Below are 6,055 nucleotides of genomic sequence, written 5' to 3' on the forward strand. Positions count from 1 at the left end.
GAGGCAATTTTTTGTGTTTGTTTAATGGTCCTTTTAATTATTTTATTTGTCTTCATTGCCTGATGAGGTGAGTGAGGGGTTTGACCTTGAGTTGATAATTTTGATGAAGTGTTGGTTGTGCAAACTTGATCGGATGGAGTGACATTTTGTAGAAGTAGAACGGACATGCATGGATAGACAGTACAATAAATTGTACTACGTCGACCACTGATCTGAAGAGGAAAGGCTTTTTGCCATCACGTTTTTCACGGTCATGTAGCGCACAAAGTTGTATAATTATTAAATAGGAGGGTATATGTATTAATATATGATGGAAGGTACATACAGTACGTAAACTGGAGTACTAATAAGCTATTACAGTTTCTCCAAGCACATCGATCGCTGATGTCTACTACAGTAGCTAGTAGTATAGTATATAGGCTAGTAGTAGTAGGTTATTGTTGGACATGCTGCATCGACGGCTGAGAACTAGTGCTTCCAGGGGTAGCTTCCTCGCTCACGGCCTGAAGAACCCTGGGTGCGGACGGCCGGTGCCCTGGAAGGAGGTGTTCAGGTGCGTTCTCGTAGGAGTGCTGCCTCGCCAGCGCGAGGATCTTCTTGTCCGCCGCGATGAAGTAGGCCATGCCAGCAACTGCAGGATCCAGTTTTCGTGGAGCAAAACAGGCATCGGTTATGTATAGAACATGTTTATTTCACTGACATGTGAAGGCATCTAGGTCATAGATGAGTGAGATGTACCTGTGGAGATGATGAGGGCCTGGCCAGCGGGGTTGATGTTGGCCTTGGCCCATGGCAGCAGCCTGACGCTAGCCAGCTGAACAACAGAGAGGATATCAAAATCACATACAGGTTTTATTATGCTATCACGATTAAATTTACATGCTGAGAGAGATCATAGATGAACACTCACGGTGGGAATTGCAGAGGCGATGGTCCCGATAGCTGCTGCCTTGAACCCTGCGAGGGCGGCCTCTGCATGGAGACATGATGTACTCAAGGATCAGTGCACAAAGAAACCGATCATCGGCTAATAAAGCAAAAGCATCACCAAAGTATTCAGTCTTTGTATCCACAGTGTAGATGCGTATGCTTGAATGTATACCTCGCGAGCATTGCTTGGCGAGGGCAAGGTTCTGGTCGACGGACGCGGAGGTCACGATGTTCGGCATGGTGATCCTGAGCGCAGAGCTAGCTATAGTAGCTCTCAGTTGTGATGACTGATGAGTATAAAAGCTAGTGCCGATGAAGATGGGATGCAGGAGACGCTGGAGGGGGCTGTCCATTTATAGGAGGAGGCACAGGTCCGGTAAACTATCGGCGGGCACGGGAGCCGGTGGGCGCGTCGTCGGCGCGGCGGACGTGGTTTTGGGGCCCAGACGAAACGCATGTCCGGATGGCCGGATCATGGTCTGAGAAGGCGCTGGGCTCGCGCGGGGGGCGTGAGCAGAAACGGTGGTAGCCCACCAGGACGGGCAGGGCAGGGTGCGCGCGCGCGGTTCACGTCCTCGGCCACGTCCGCTGCACACTTTCCTATCAGTAGCACTCGCCGGTGTGCTCTGCTCCGCATGCAGGCTGTTTGTTTGCATCGCCTCACGAGATGCTGCTGCCTTCTGTGTCGGTTGCCGAAACGAAACCTAACCATTGGGACGTACGTGGTTTTGATTGGAAAAAAGGAAGGTAAAGCTTGTGGATTCTGCCAACAACAGCCAAACGAGTTGTGTTGTCACTGCATGCGCTCTGCATGCAAGTGTGAAGTGCCGGTGTACACAGAGAGGATAGGGTCGCTGGTGTATAAATCTCATATAACTAAAAAGAACAAAGCGTGGATATTTTTTTGGTGCGACATTCGTCTATCGTCCTGCCTGCCGCCCGTGCGATCTTTCTCCGCGCCCCTACGCCCGTCTCCCTTCCAAGGAAAGAAACGTCGCTCCAAGGAAACAAAACCCGCACCCGTGATTCTGGTCGCGCCGCCGCCACGCCCCCATCGCGCCCACCCTGTGCCCGTGCCCGCCCGCAGCAGGACGAGCCGCCGCCGCTCGCGCCCGCCACAGGTGCGACACCAAAGCCGCTCGCTCCCATGCATCCCCGGATACGACACCAAAGCCGCCGCGCCGCTGGCCCTGCTCCCCGCGACCATGGTGGCGGCGCACTTCCCCATCCCCTCCCGACGGCGGCCACTGCGCCCATCCCCATCCCGACGGCCTTGCGTATGTGGGTGTCGGTGACGGGCAGCCGCCCTTGGGCTCTGGATCTGTGCAGGGCGGACACGGCGTGGTGGATTCCCTCGGCTACGTCCGCGTCGTCACCGCTTAATTAATTGCCCCGTGAGGCCCTCGTCACGCTCGTCGTCTCGCTGCCGTGTCGCGCTTCGGCGTCGTCTCGCTGCGCCTTAGCACAGCAGCAGCCGGTGTGTCGGATCCGGTGCCGCGTCGCGCGAGCCGACCAGAAGCCCGTTCCCCGTAGCACCAGAGCTCGGATCCGGCAAATCGAGCGGCGCGGCCAGGCGCGCGCATTCGGTCGCTGAGTCGTTGGAGCCTCGCTGCGCCGTCGCCTCACCGTCGTCGCCGGCCGCTCGAGCTTCCCGCGCCGGCCCGCGCTTCCGCCCCCCAGTGGTTCCCCGAGTCGCTACCTGCTCGCGTTTCCCCGAGCCAGTGGTCAAAGGTCGCAGCAGTCGATTTACCGCCCTCACCGGAGCTCGTCCACGACGCCGGTGAAGCCCTCCGACGGCCTCCCTGCCCCTTCACCGCGGATGCCCCTGCCCTGCACCGTCCTGACCTGCTACACCTGGAGCTGGTTTGCGGCTCAGACAACTTGCCATCTCTCAGTCTCAGGTACACACCGACGACAATGCTTATCCTACATGATACAAACAATAGAAAAGATGTAATTTCACCGTTTTGCAGTTTGAGCTAGCGGGATTACAATCTCAAATCTTTTTTTTTGGCTGCATTAAACTGTTTATTGATTTGCATTTTGCTGCACAAACCTACGAAGCCTCTGAATCCAGCAGCTTAGAAGGTTTACATTGATTTTTTTTCATTGCCTGATCTGATGCATCATTGTTTGAGTAGGCACTAGCAAAGAGTCCTTCTATTTATTTAGCTCTTCTCTTTTTTTTAAGAAAATCAAACTAGAAAGAAAACTAACACACCTTTTATTTTATTTTCAAGTTTTAAGATCACACCTTATAATATATATAACTGGCTAAGATAATTTTTTATTTTGTTATGCATCTTTTTATTTCTTTAGCTAATATAAAGCAAACTTACTAATACTAAAACTAAAGGAAGGAAATACTTAGCTAGATACACGGGAGATGCTCCTCCACCAAGCTGGATGTTGCCGTGGTCGATTGATCTTTCTTAGAGCGGGTTTGTCGGCGTATATCCTTCCCATCCACGAGTGGAGTGAGATGAAGGCAACCGAGTGAACTTACTCTTGATCATGTGAATCATCCTGCAAAATACTTCAAAAAGAACGAACTCGTAGCTCAATTAAGATGAGGGGTTAGCAGTCAGCCATTCAGAGATTTGTTCTTATGGGTTTAGATAGATTTTCTAATGGCAGAATTTTAACAGGACGTCTATCTAATATTTTTGGATTTTTTATTTTTTTATATGCAAGAAAGAAAATGTGTAGGCATAGTATATACATATATTTTATTTTTATGCCACCACGGTGAATATTCCTTCGGCGTGTTACACCATGAAAATTATTCACATGGGGCTTAAGGATGCAATAATATTTTTATTTTCTTTTCTTATACGATGATGATCTGCAGTAATAAAACTTTTTATTTTTCTTTATATGCAGAAAATGAAATATAACTAGATGTATGCATATATTTTTAACTAATGCAATGCTAATGTAGAAAAGTACATATGCTAAAGTAAGAACAATTCATGCAATATTGAAAATAAATATGAATAACTACCGATATTACCTCACGACGAGGATTCGGATTTTTAAGTCCTTCAGACATGATTACCTCCAGTCCTGTTTATTCTTCGGGTGCATCATCCGATTTCGGTGATGGAGACCCTAATGGTTGCACCCCTTGTGATTCTGATGATGTCACCTTCTCCTTCCACACCTGCTTGGCCGATGGGCTTGACTTAGGTGGTGTAGGTTCCTTCATCACAAATTCTTCAGGTTGTTCATCTTCTTTCCATTCATTCCACAGGGGTTGGTTCCCTTACGTCGGGATGATCGACGTCTCCTCCTGGAGCGGTTCTTCTTCAGGTGCTCATAAGTAGTATACCTATTGAAATAACAACGTACCTTTTCTCCAAGGAATTGAAAGTGGACTTGACCAGATCCGACGTAGATGATCGTGTTGGTGGTGTTGAGGAACGATCTTCCCAGGATGATGGGTGTATCATCTTCTTCTTCTCTCATGTCCAGAACCATGAAGTCGGCAGGAAGATATTGATCATGTATTCTTACCATGACATCTTTTGCTATTCCATCTGGGAATCGGATTGATTGGTCCGCCATCTGCAATTGTATATATGTAGGGTACAAGGGTTTGTTACCAAATAAATATTCATACATTACCTTTGACATTATATTGACACCCAATCCAATATCGCAGAAGGTCTTATGGAAAATTCTTTATCCAATGGTACACTCGATCGTTAGTACACCAGGATCATCCTTCTTAGCAAGGAATGGTAAAGCGAGGAGGTGGTCATACTCTGATCGGAGTGTGTTGATCATGTGGACTATTTCTTCTTGTGGCTGCCCAGTCTTGTTCTTCCTCCTCCTCCTGTTCTTATTCTTCTTGGTCACTATTGTCTCTTCGGGCAGGTACGGCGTCTGCGGATGTCCAGGAGATTGTAGGATACAGTTCTTAAAAGAAAACTTCTCCTTTTTATCCTTGATTGTGAAACAAATCTTGGCACTGTCCGCGTAGATGATAGCTTTCGCGGTGCTTAGGAAAGGTTGGCCCAAGATGATGGGTGCCCTTTCATCTCCACATGTTTCTAAAACCACAACATTTACAGGAACATATGATTGTCCCACTTAAATAATGGCATCTTCAAGAACTCCCTTGGGGTAGCAGAGTGACTAATCTGCAAGCTGCAAACGCATATTTGTGTACAACAAAGGATCTCCTAGGATCTTCTCATAAATTACCTTAGGCATGATGTTGACACTTGCTCCAAAGTCAAAGACAACTTCCTGGAAGATGTGAGGTCCAATAGTGATGGGGATGACAGGTCTCCCTAGGTCGCTCTTCTTTTCTGATAAGGTATAATCTATCCACCTTCTCGTCGATTGCTCCATGTAGTAGTAAGCTGCATTGTGAATATCGACAAGATTTGTAGTTTCTAGATCTTCCGGTTGCCCCAGAATCTTACCTTTGTCGGACGAAGGAACAACAGCCGCTAGCTGAGCTATTTGTGATTCTATTATTTTATTAAAGCTATGCTGGTTCTTAATGGCAGAAGCAAAGCTATCCATTCTATTACTTATATTTTTTAGAATTTTATCATTGGTAGCTACCTCCTTAGATAATCCTTTCATGAGTCTAGATTGGCTAGCAATTAATTCACTCAAGGGTGGTTGATTGAAGTTATTATAATTATTACCTTGAGAGTTATCTTGGTAGTTCGGCCTCTGTTGTTGGTTCCATCCTTGATTTTGTTGAGGACGATAGTAGTTGTTGTTGACGAAGTTCACATCCTCATGGGTTTCAGGGCAGTTGTTCCCTGAATGCCTAGTGTTTCCACACTCTTCACATGTCATGCGGGAATCATGAATGTGCATGACTTCTTTCTTCTCATTAGTTCGGTCTTCAAGCTTCTTCATCAGCAGGTCCATCTTGGCAGACAATGTATCTACCTCCTTTAGTTGATGCATACCTCCACCCCTCTTGCGGGTCTAAACTCGTTCTTCATTCGAACCTTGGTTGGAGGCCATCTTCTCTACAAGAGTTGTTGCAGCTGGAAGCGTGAGTGATAGAAATGCACCTCCAGCAGCAGTATCCATAGTCTCACGAGTACTGTTGGTTAACCCATGGTAGAAGGTCTGTATGAGTAGCCAATTTTCC

The 6,055-nt window shown here is 47.5% G+C and overlaps 1 pseudogene; it reads right to left on the reverse strand.

Moving 5' to 3' along the window:
* Window positions 1-496: 496 nt before the first annotated feature.
* On the reverse strand, window positions 497-1,187 carry LOC136529928 (early nodulin-93-like; annotated as a pseudogene).
* Between the last annotated feature and the right edge of the window lie 4,868 nt (window positions 1,188-6,055).

This window comes from Miscanthus floridulus, chromosome 19 (assembly GCF_019320115.1).
Source record: "Miscanthus floridulus cultivar M001 chromosome 19, ASM1932011v1, whole genome shotgun sequence".
NCBI classification, from domain to species: domain Eukaryota; kingdom Viridiplantae; phylum Streptophyta; class Magnoliopsida; order Poales; family Poaceae; genus Miscanthus; species Miscanthus floridulus.